Here is a 13,484-nt window from a genome sequence, read left to right as displayed (position 1 = left end):
GCAATGCCGACGGTTAAATTATAGAGAACACGAAGATGAAATTCAATCAATAACAATTTAATAAATGTGATAATTTAAAACGATAACTTCCAATCACTCGTCTTTCCCTCGACCAAGTGACAGCCTAATTCATCCCGTGATTTACAGTGTGAGTTCGATTTTCCCCCTGTCCTTGCATCTACTCATCTATTTCTTCCCGCTGATTCTTCCTTCTTTCCGTTCCTCTAACTCCTTCTTTGTCTCTGTTTCCTCTCTACTATCTCCTCCAGCTTCGCTCCAGACTTCAACTTCTCCTTTCTTCTCCTTTCCCTCTCTATTATCTCCTCCTCCAATTCCGCTCCCAGACTTCAACTCCTCCTTTCTTCTCCTTCCCTCCTTTCCTCCGTCTCTCTATCTGAGAGAACGGGACCAAACTTTAATTGGTCTGTCCCTCAAAGCTTCCTGTGAAAAACCACAAGGCGTTAACAAATGTTTTATCGAACCTCACCTCACACTATAACAACAATTAACCATCAGATAGCTGTCACTGTTTCGGCCACGCATGCATACACATCGAAATTCCCAACCACTTCTTGCAGGGTAAACAATGGCGTAATAACACAGTATCAGCGAATTGTTATACAGACATCAATACATTGCGTCACGTCAGTATATACACATATATATTTAATCTCATCGTACTACAATCTGACAAAATCAGACGCATACCTGTACATTACAAATATTCAACAATGGCAAAATCTATAATCATATGAACATACGTGTTAGTCTACTATAAAATACCCACATAGTAAATTACAATATTAACTCTTACGACGGCTGGCAAGCTATATAATTCTTTACAAATATCAACTCATTTCTTCAAAATATGCAAACATATTAACAAAAGAATGTAATTCTTCGTACTACGATTCTAGTACTAATAAAGTATACATACGACCTACAATTAAAATGCAGTCGCATTCCACAAAGACCGAACAAATGTCTACTGACCTTTGAAGCTTTCTGTACTTAGAATTTCCCGCTCTAAGATTTTCCCGCCAATAACGAATGGCTATTCGGACTTACGCTAACATCTTCTCTGGGTAATTTCTCTTAGCGAACTAACTTTTGCCGGAAAACGCAGGGATATCATTCTACCCAAATCAAGGTCTCCCCCCTATCTCGATTCTGATTGGGTGGCGCTGTGCCCTTGTCCAATCGTCTTAGCGGCCAGTTCAACCTGTCTGTCTGTTTGCAGGGGAAAGAAGTTAGGACACTCCCACTTCTTCAGGCAATTTCTTTTGATCTTGGAAACATTTCGACACCTAGGTGATAATTGGCTGTCTGTGACTTTGCAACTCCGATGTCCGGTTCTTCTATTCTAGCCACAACAATCTTACGAAACGGATTAGTGCTAACCTTCGGCAATATTCGACATCAAACAATGACCCGTCAGAATTACTTTGATTATACATGTTTCAAACTGGGCTACTCTGGGTCGGGGTAAACATGACATTTGTAAAATATTTGTAAAATTTGGATGTCACTGATTTCTCATGAATACGATAGATAGAGCCAGTCCAACATATCCAGCGCTACCAAATTCTATCAGAGCAAACATCGTAGATCCATCTGGCTCTGGTGAGACGATATTAGTACTTAATCTGATAATGAGATGGCTCAAGTGGGATAAGATATATTTATGGGCACCATCTCTAGATGATCGCGATGCTACGATGTCCTTAAAGATTTTAATGAAAATGCAAAATTGTTAAACGGGGATGGCAATTATGTTATTAAATTTATCACTGATATTGACGAAGCCCCATCTGTGGATGAACTCGACGGATTTATTAATAATCTAGTCGTATACGATGATATGATGCTGGACAAACAATCCAATCCAGCTTAGACGTTTTGTTGAGGCAGACAGAAAAACTCAATGTAAGTATGACTCTTATACAGTCAAAAGCATACAAAAAGAAGCATCTGAAGCAGAAATATTTGACAAATTAATATTTTACTGGATACAGATGTATTAAAACAATGTAAAACTAATCGAGCTCACCGTACATTTTAGTGTAAAAACTGGATAATACATTTCGTATGTGTACCAATTATAGAAAAGAAAGCAGTGAGACCAAACTCTTCATTTATATTGCCAGGATTTGATGACTATGTTCCCACGATTGGAAATGCAATTTATGTCAACCAGTGTGACCATTTGAAAAGATTCTGGCAAATTCCACTGAAAGAAAGTGTATTTGGAATTTTAGCGTTCGTAAAGACAGACATGCTGTATGAATATAAGGGAATGATGTTTGCTATGAAAGGTTCTCTTTCAACGTTTCAGCGTTTATTGATAACATCTGGTCAAGATACATGTTACGCTTATGATGACATCATGATGTAAAACGATACACAGACGACCACTTGGAAACAATTCAGAAATTATTTGATCGACGCAATGATATAAATGTGGCAGTTTATTTTAAAGTGACATGTGCCCTTCTTGTTTTTCATTTTAATGACATGTTGTGGTACATGATCAAGCTAAATTTATACATGGTAAGGTCACAATTATCTCTGTTAATTATTTGTTCGTATTTGTTTAAAAGCAATTGATGTGATTCTTGAATATGGCTTGATGCCATCAACCATTTTGCTCATTTGTTTCTCATAAATGCAGAAGCGCTGACTAATATGTTGAGAGAGTAGTTCTGACAAAATAATGTCAGAATGCTTTTGATAACTATTAAAAGGTATACGTAAACGTGCACCAGTTATTTAAGCTCCAAATTGCAATAGACATGCTAAATATTTATCGATGCAAGTGAGTTAAGGGTTTGTAGAATATTGATCATTCAGTGTGCTCTTTCTAAACAGAAACAAGCACCCACAAAATTGGTACACAATGGAGAAGGAATGCTTATTTATGGTATTAGCTTTGCAACTTGAAATGAGCATTGATACCATAACCGAGTTGTATATTAAGTGACGACAAACCGTTACATTCATTAACCAAATGATGAACATTAAAAAGACTGTCAAGATTTATTTTATTTTTTGGAAAGAGACAACAGTAATATCAATTCCCAATGATTTATTTATTTTAGTATTGTAGGAATGCAACATTGGTATCGTGTACATCATGATAAAATATAGTATAGATACAGATATACTTTCATGTGTATTGAGTAACTTTATAGCTCTATGGATATTTGCGCCATTCATAAGACATCTAACTAGGAGTTTTTATTGTTGTCGTATCATATGTATCTATGAAAAATATGTCAAATTAAGCTTTATTGTCGAATTGTTTTTTCTAAGAGGAAAGGTGTTTTTCTTCCTTTAGTATCGTGTGTGATTGACATTGGTTCATAACTGAGAACGAGAGTTCAGGCCTACATGATTAAGATAATTTTTTGAACCAAATATTATACGGCTAATGTTCTCCTATGACCATATTATATTTTAAGAAAAATATTACTTGCAGGTAAACATATTTACATTGATACGAGGTCAGTGTATTAAAAATCCCCTTCGAGAATGTTTGATATCTCTGATATTTGCCATATCCTTCATTAACACTTCAGTAAAGAAAAACTAATTTTGTCGACATTTGAGCACGTTCTAGAAATTAACATTTAACCCTCATCATAGTCCTATTATTGTGTCTTTAGATTGTATATTATGATAGATTCTATTAAAGTAACTGACATATATCTAAACAACCGAAGTGGAAACATACGTTGTTTTCATTTTTATAAAATGTTTCAGTGGAATAACAATATGCCCGGTAACAGATTCGGAAAAAAATGTCGTTTTGGATATTATTGTGAATTCTTTAAGAAAACGTTTGGATGAAATTATTGTGATATATCAAGACTGTAAGAACATACTATCGATTCAAGATTATCGTTAAAACAGTACACTCGAGATTGGGATTCATTCAGATTGGTCATCACGTTTGTATTTGTGATTAAATTCAGAGATGTCCTCCCTGCAGATTCTGCCTGCGTAATTGGCCCCGACGCGTCTTCGTTGCCAGTTGTAAGATGTGACTATGTAGAAAAAAACCTGTTTGTTGTAGGGTTGAGTCCCGTGTCGTGAGAGGAAAGGTTCCTGTTAATTGAGAATGTGATTGTCAATGCAATACATTACCTTGGCCTCTACGTCTTTTAGACGGGTGGTAGAAAGGGCTTGTTCTCAACAAATCTCTTGCTCACGCTGAATCCTAGGAGGTCTTAATTCGTTCGTTCACCTTCTTTATTATTTTCCTTATATCACTCCTGAGTCTACTTTTAACCCGTGGCCTAAACCTTTATTTTTCGTTATTACTACTCTCAGAAGAGTTTTCTAGAAGGCGGTAGTTTAATGGGTCAATATGTAGGTAATATTTCCTACTAAGTATGTCTTAAGGGAACAATCGGAAAATGACTTTACTACTGTGTATAACACATGTGTACCATTCACACCCGAAAAGTGTCTCCTTGTTGTACTTCGTGGTGTGTAAGCGAGCACGCGTTATAAAGCAAATAAAAATAAATAAAACTGGAAAATCAAAACAAAAACAATCAAATGTTTGAGTGTGATCGGAAATGCATACCGAGAATATCCAATTTTACTATGGTCTAGTACACTGTTTGTCCCATACATCATTAAATACATCCAAAGTCGGTATTCGTTCATTTGGCTTAGTTTTCAAATCTCAGAAATGTAGCTATCGTGAAAACAGATGCCCGAAAAGCCAAGATTTTGGCCGATGCAGTGTCCTTTCTCATCGGAAATCCGGGTGCAGAGCCACTCCACATTGATTCAACTGTGGAAAGGAGCACTACACCACTTTCAATGATTGTGAAACCCGAAACGAAGAGAAGATAATACGTAGGATAAAATACACTTCAAGCATCGCCTATCCAGAGGCCATTAAGCTGGTACAAGCTAGAGCTCCCCGACCCGACGTAGCCTTCTCAATTGTTGTGAAGAACAATCCAAAAATGTGACGTTTGCACGTATTGGGGTGGGGTTCTTCCAATATAATTTAATTAAATTATGATGAAAGTTCCACCCTGGCTCGTTAGGTTAGAAAGTTAAATTAGTGACGATATAGATATACAGCTCTGAGCCCCCAGTCAGCAATGCCGACGGTTAAATTATAGAGAACACGAAGATGAAATTCAATCAATAACAATTTAATAAATTTGATAATTTAAAACGATAACTTCCAATCACTCGTCCTTCCCTCGACCAAGTGACAGCCTAATTCATCCCGTGATTTACAGTGTGAGTTCGATTTCCCCCTGTCCTTGCACCTACTGATCTATTTCTTTCCCGCTGATTCCTTCCTTCTTTCCGTTCCTCTAACTCCTCCTTTGTTTCCGTTTCCCTCTCTACTATCACCTCCTCCAATTTCGCTCCCAGACTTCAACTTCACCTTTCTTCTCTCCTTTTTCTCCTTTCCTCCGTCTCTCTATCTGAGACTACGGGACCAAACTGAAACTGGTCTGTCCCTCAAAGCTTCCTGTGAAAAACCACAAGGCGTTAACATATGTTTTATCGAATGTCACCTCACACTATATCGACAATCAATCATCAGATAGCTATCACTGTTTCGGTCACGCATGCATACACTCGAAATTCCCACACACTTCTTGTAGGGTAAACAATGGCGTAATAGCACGGTATCAGCGAATTGTTATACAGACATCAATACATTGCGTCACGTCAGTATATACACATATATATTTAATCACATCGTACTACAATCTGACAACAATCAGACGCATGTCTCTGCATTACAAATATTCAACAATGGCAAAATCTATAATCATATGAACATATGTGTTAGCCTACTATAAAACACCCACATAGCAAAGTACAATATTAACTCTTACGACGGCTAGCAAGCTATATAATTCTTTACAAATATCAACTCATTTCTTCAAAATATGCAAATATATTAACAAAACAAAGTAATTCTTCGTACTACGATTCTAGTAATAATAAAGTATACATACAACCTACAATTAAAATGCAGTCGCATTCCACAAAGACCGAACAAATATCCTACTGACCTTATTTGAAGCTTTCTACTTAGAATTTCCTGCTCTAAGATTTTTCCGCCAATAACGAATGGCTATTCGGAGTTACGCTAACCTCTTCTCTGGGTAATTTCTCTCAGCGAACTAACTCTTGACGGAAGACGCGGAGATGTCATTCTACCCAAATCAAGGTCTCTCCCCTATCGCGATTCTGATTGGTTGGCGCTGTGACCCTGTCCAATCGTCTTAGCGGCCAGTTCAACCTGTCTGTCTGTTTGCAGGGAAAAGAAGTTAAGACACTCCCACTTCTTCAGGCAACTTCTTTTGATCTTGGAAAACATTTCGACACCTAGGTGATAATTGGCTATCGGGCGCCTCGCAACTCCTATGTCCTTCTCTTCACTTCTAGCTACGGCAATCTTACGTAACGGATTAGTGCTAGCCTTCGGCAATGTTTGACATCAAACAATGGCCTGTCAGAATTACCTTGATTATACATGTTTCAACTGGGCTACTCTGGGTCGGGGTAAACATGACATAAAATAACCAATGACTCATAATCCCAAACAAGCTTACCTGATTAGCCACCAAGTACAAAACATCACACATTACAAAGCTCAAAAAAAACCCATAGTATTCTCTCCTACAACAATCCGCCACACACCAGCACCAAACACCACACAAGAGCTATAAGAGTTCACAAACAAATATACAAAAAGGATTATGATGATCCCATAAATCTGTGCATTACTTTGAGCTGCATGGAGGACATCAATGCAGAAGAAACATGGCCTTGTACTCAAGGTGGCTCCAAATGTACAGACAAGCAATTTAACCCCTTACTTCCTCCAGATAAATAAGCACATCTAATTCCCTCGCGAAATGTCTAATCTAATTGCATCATCTCCACTTTAAATTAATACTGAAGTGCACCATCATACAATGGAGTTATCAAGGACTTAAAACCAGATGCAGTGAAATTCTTATACTTTTAAATAAACAAAACTCTGCAGCACCGTACCTGCAGGAAACAGTTCTAAACGATATGGACAACATCACACTTAAAACCTACACATACTTCATTTTCCTATTTTAATGTTAACAGGGACTCATGGGGAGTTTCTATTGTTGTAAACAATAGAACCCCTCTTAGCGTCGTCCTTTCAAACACAAATTTGCAAGACATTGCTGCAAGCGTCACTCTACACCATGTGATTTTGTTACATTTCTGTACACAAAACACATACTACTACCAAACGAATTAGACATCTATATTCAACAACTGCCGGCACCATTTGTTCTACTCGGGGCATTTAATGTCCATGACATTTTATAGGGATCAAATAGCATAAGTGATAAGGGCCAAAAGGTTGAAGATGCAAATTTTCGACACTATTTGTGTCTATATAACATTAAATCGCCAATTTATTTACATGGAACACCGGGAACATACACGTCTTTCGATCTCATTCGCTTCTTTTGGATTATGTTTATAAAGTCGCTGATGACCTTCACAGCAGTGACCACTAACCAATCTCTCTTATGAATATTAACATTGCAAGTGATGAAACAATTCCTCAATGGATTTTGAAGAAGCCGACTGAGCCAAGTTTGAAACACTTTGTAAAACTGTGCTTAATATAGATTCTTTTTAAAAGGTTTATGACCCTATTCAACATCTTACTTCTAATTTAATCGATGTTTCATAATACTCCACCCCAAGTCCTCGCCAAACTCCGAAAGAACTCCAAAACCTTGGTTCACTAGAGAATGTAAAGAAGTCATAATACAGCACCGAGAAGCACTGAGATTATTTGATAATCGTCCGACGCCCGAAACGTTAAAAAAGTTCCGTTGACTCCGCGCTCAAGTTAGCTGCACGGTGAAAGTAAGTAAAAGAGCTTCATGGAGAAAATACGTTTCTAATTTAAACTCTCGATCCTCTATTCGGAAAGTATGGGACTCAATCCGCAAAATAAATTAAAAGAGAAAAACGATTATTTCCGACATCTGAAATTAATCAAAATCCATCCTCTTTACAAAGATGACATAGCAAATATACATCCGTATAGTTCATATTGTATGCTACCATCTTGAATATTTGTATTTCATAAATATACCATCTTCGTTCTTAAATACGTCTTTATTTAAATATGCATTGACTTACACTATTTACATTCCCCAGTTGATCAGGAAGTTTTATATATTAACCCCCACTATCTAATCGTTATATATTTAACTGTTTGACTTTCTTATGGCTGGTCGATAAGAAACCATTTATCAACTGCATATAGTCAAAATAACATAATACGTATAACCTTTTCTATGGCGCTAAATAGCCTGATAATAGTGGTGCGCCGTAAAAACTACATTCAATCAATCAATACAAAATTGCAGTAAGCGTCACTATACATCGAGTGATTATCTTTTGTGACATATTATACCACCAAACACCGACCTTCTACTAAACATATTAGACAGCCATGTTCAAGAACTGCTCATGCCATCTGCTCTACTCGTGGATTTTAAATCCCATAATAATTTATTAGAATCAAATGACATAAGTTACAGCGGCCAAAAAGTAAAAGACTTCATTTCCAAATACGATTTATGTCTATATGACACCAAATCATCAACGTATTTATATCTGAGAATGGGTACATACACCAGTTTCGATTTGCCAATATGTTTTCCCTCGTTGATTTTGGACTATGATTGGACGGTCAGTGATGCCATTCACAGCAGTCACCACTTTCTGACCTCTCTTAAGAATATTAACTCTACAACTGATGACGCAATTCCACAATGGAATTTACAGAAGGCCAAGTGGGCCAAGTTAGAGACAATTTGTAAAGCTAGTCTTAACATGGATACTGCTTATAACATTAATGATCCCATTTAACATTTTACTGTATTTAAATCTAGATTGTAGAAGAACAGAACAAAATCTCAAATCCTCAGCGAAACCAACAACATCCCAAACATTATAGTTCATTACAGACGATAAAGAAGGCATTATGCAGCGCCGAGAAGCAATGAGAAAATTTAATAAGCGTCCAACGCCCAAATAATTTAAGTAAGTATCATAGTCTCCGCGCTAATGTTCGCCACACATTCAAAGAAAGTAAAAGTGCATTAAGGAAAACTATGATTATACTTTAAACTCTCGTTCCTTTATAAATATAAGACACGTTCCGCAGAATATATGGAATGAGAAAACAATTCGTTCCAACATCTGAAATTACACAATAACACTTTCGACTCGATACTTTGACATTGCAAATTCACCGGCTGATAGGTTCTCTAAGCATTCCTTATCGTCTAATTATTCAAGAGCCTTCCGAGGATTATAATGTCAAAAAGAAAACACACGGTTGAACTTCACATCCAATAACTCAGAAAAGTATAATCAACAGTGTTCACTTTTGGAGATTAAGGTATAATTTGATTGAGTCACATGATGCATCCACTGGGCCAGACGAAATACATTACGAGTTTTTGAAACACCCACCAGTACCATCATTAATATGTCTTTTTAAAATATTCAACGATTTATAGATTACTGGTAATGTACCAAAAATTTGGAAAGAGACAACAGTAATATCAATTCCCAAACGAGGTCAATCTAGCAAAGATCCTATCAAGTAACTCCCCATTTCATGGATGAGCGATGTGTGCAAAACAATGGAAAGAAGTATCAATTATCAGCGTGTATGGTACTTGGAGACTAATAGTTTAATATCTCATTTTCAAAGTGACACTCGATATGGCCCTAGTAACAATAATCACCTGGTTAGACTAGAAACATTTATTAGCGACGCTGTTATCAAGAAGGAACATTTATTAGCGGTTTTCTTTGATTTTGACAAGACCCACGGTGCGACATAGAAATACGGAACAATGAATGACCTACATAAATAATTCTAGTAGGACCACCTTATTGTATATCAAGCATTATGTTTGATATGTACGAGCAAGGGATGTGTGTGTCTAGCGGCAGCATTTTATCTGTAACGCTTTTCAACATCAAACTTAATGACCTTACCATGTGTTTGGGTCCTGGTGTGGATTGCCTTATCCATAATATGTAATCGATCAAATACAGTCGTGCAATGGAAAGATAATTAGACCAAAATATATATAAGATTCAAGCTTACGCCAATGCCAACGGTTCAAATTCTCAAGGTAAAAAACTCAGCAATGATTGCATTTATTTTAGTTACGAAGACTACCATAATGAACCTATCTTAGCTTTGGAAGGAACACCTGTACCCGTTGTTGAGGAAACAAAGTTTCTAGGTATTATCTTTGAAAAAAACATGACCTTCAATTAACACGGAAAGAACTTGAAAGCCACATGGTTGAAATCGCAGGATGTTTTTAAGTAGCATTGTACACTGACTCGTGTGCTGATACAATATTATATTTTATTAGCTTATAAATATATTATAGTTGCGTTGCTTATGATTTCAGGCAGAAAATCAAACTCGAATATGTTGACACAATTCATCATCAAGGAATAAGACTCGCTCTGGAAGTATATAGGACAGTTCCATGTAAAAACATCCACGCTGAAGCGAGCGAGCCTCCTTTATAACATCGTAGAGAAATGCTTTCCATACAATATGGTCTCAAATTAAAATCAAACTCTCCTTTGGAATTATAATATCATCTAGCCTTGACAATACAAAAAATGATCTTTCTAAAATCCAGAAGACTACCATCCACGAAACATCTCCATGGCTACTTAAGCAACCAATATAAGTTTTGTATGCTTCACGATGGAAAGAAATGTGATCTTTCCAAAAATAAAACAACCTTAATGGCGAGATAGTCACATCAAGAATTATAACTCGTCAAAAGTATGTAACCCCCGCATATATGACAACAGGGAAGACCCATCTAGGTGCATTTCTTTGATTTAATATTTTAGCAACAAAAATGATGATGTTTCGATCTCCTGCACGTGATCGTTGCATCAAGGTATACCATATGACGGAACTTTTTGACACAATAAACGTCAGTAGCAGTTTGAAATTCATAAAAAGCGTAAACATTTATTCTTAGATATAAATTTTATGCTATCACTTTGAGCATCTTTATGTAAAGAACATATAGTCGTTTATACTAAATACTTTGTTGCATATAAATATTCATTGACTCACACCATTTACATTCCCCGTTGGTCGTGAAGCTTTATATATTATCATCAAAACCTCACCCTTTTGCTTTTGACTGTTTGATGTTATTATCGTTGTTTGATAATAAACCTTTTATTAACTCTACATATTCTTACATATATCCATGTATATTGCGCTAAATAGTCAATCAATCAATCTATCAATCAATTTCTCAATCAATCAATCTCTCAATCAATCAATCAATCAGTCAATCAATCAATCAATCAATCAATCAATCAGCTATTCACAATATTGCATGTTCTTCTTCAAATTATATTTTGTATTAGTTATTGAATTTTAGTACTTGTTTGCTTTTCTTTATCTTTTTTGCTTAATTTAAAGCCATAAAGTCATAACACTGTACAATATTTATCTTAGAGCTTAATTTGGCAAAGGACACGTAACTATACTTCTGCATCTATACTCCCATTTGTCGAATGTTTGAATATTTTGGAGATGAGTGTGTTTTGCCACAGGTATGTACGCTTTCCTTCGGCTCAAAGAAAAAAATCGTCTTTGTCTCATTTATTAATGTTGTTTGCTAAGATCTGCATATACAGGTGTTGATCTCAAACATTTGCATTACTGTCAAAAGTAGGAGCTAGACGCTTAATGATCAATATTTCACCTTTGTCATTATTTTAACGGTATATGTTTACTGAAATAAACCATATATGACTTAAATAAACGAAGGCATCAAAACTAGCACAATCAACAAAAACAATTATTACCTAAATTACAAAGCGGAGGTTTAAGAAAAACTTAGAGAAATGCAAATTGGTTCTCCGATAATAGTAATCAAAAACATTATACCAAAAGCCTAAATCGTGGTTAGAGCGTCCTTCTCAGATGCGGGTTTATCGCGGGTTCGAACCCCGGCCCATTCGTTCCAAACACTATAGCAATGGTACTAGCAGTTGCCTTGCTTGACGCTCAGCATTAAGAGGGTTTGTGCTTGGACAGGTAGGCCTGGTGTTAGGATTATGTAGCTGAGTGGGACATAATGGTAGATGTCTGTATCATGACGCACCGGTCGCTAGACATCATTATAAAGAACCACACCACTAACATAGCGATAAGACTATTTTTTTAAAGGTTGCGTTAAAATTCCAAATCACCCCTACTGTGACCAAATATGTATACAATTCATTATAACTTACAACACTTTTGAATATATTGAAGTTTGAATAGTGTGGATATCTAACAACGTTACAGCGCTACATTTTATACAGCAATTATATTAGTGCCACGATCTTGCATGCAAGCTGTTAACTCCATGGCGAAAATTCACACCTACACAATCAGTCACATTCACAACTCCAAACAACCCCAAACGCACATATATACATATATAGAGCAGAATGTTATTCTTTCGTAAATTAGATAATTCCCAGTCGAGGTTGCACGTGTTGTAAAGTTACTAACCACCCCGAGTCTACAATTACCCTGTCTATTTTGAAGGCACGAAGAGTGGGATCATGGTATCTTGATTATCTTATTGAGATTACATTGTTCGTTCAGAGTGTGGTGAATCGAACTCCTTGCGTTGAACAATTGCAAAACGTAAAAAAAACCCCACTATCTGCAATGCAGTACGCGCAAACATAATCCGATAACATTTTAGATCAGAATTAATACGCAAAATCAACTTTTCACAAATCCCTGACAGGTATTGATTTAAAACAGATTATATTGTTAAAATGTATTGGATGTGGATAAACTGTGATAAATATGTGCTTATTAATAATTTAGCAATAAGTAGTTGCTGTTATTTTAAATACTCTAAGCACAAAGCCAAATATCATATGGTAGAAAATCGATTCTTATATCTCCTTATCTTAACTTCAGTTCAAATATACACAAAAATACATACGTGATATCATACAATAAAATATACTAATTTCCCGTTTGAATTTGCGAAACTGCATCCATAATGCTTCTTGTATCAGTAGTTGTCTATGTTTTTCGTGTATTTCCTAGGATAATTAATTCGTCGTCATTTATATCTCATACAATGCTTAAAGATGTAGTAGTAATAAAAGAGGTATCACTTTTATAAAATCGATATCATGCACTTTGTTCAATTAAACAATATGATATATCTGTCTTTATATATATATGTGTGTGTATGATGTAAACAAAATGTTTCATGAACTACAAAATCTATACAACATATTGATCACTCGATAAATCTATCTCAACAGTTGAATGTATATCCTCAACTCATTAATGTGCAATTTGTCACCACTTTTTTTTAACTTCCTTGTTGTTAAGAGAT

The 13,484-nt window shown here is 35.9% G+C and overlaps 1 long non-coding RNA gene across 1 annotated transcript; it reads right to left on the bottom strand.

Annotated features, from left to right (window-relative positions):
• Positions 1-2,097: 2,097 nt before the first annotated feature.
• LOC149792175 (uncharacterized) lies at positions 2,098-6,236 on the bottom strand. The gene is made up of 3 exons (XR_016423276.1): positions 6,060-6,236; positions 4,592-5,506; positions 2,098-4,107 (listed from the first exon to the last, which is right to left on the bottom strand). It is a non-coding gene; the product is annotated as an uncharacterized LOC149792175 (long non-coding RNA).
• Positions 6,237-13,484: the final 7,248 nt, after the last annotated feature.

The sequence above is a fragment of the Sinohyriopsis cumingii genome, chromosome 9, assembly GCF_028554795.1.
Source record: "Sinohyriopsis cumingii isolate HCF-2022 chromosome 9, ASM2855479v2, whole genome shotgun sequence".
NCBI classification, from domain to species: Eukaryota; Metazoa; Mollusca; class Bivalvia; order Unionida; family Unionidae; genus Sinohyriopsis; species Sinohyriopsis cumingii.
This window is presented reverse-complemented; position numbering and strand designations above follow the sequence as displayed.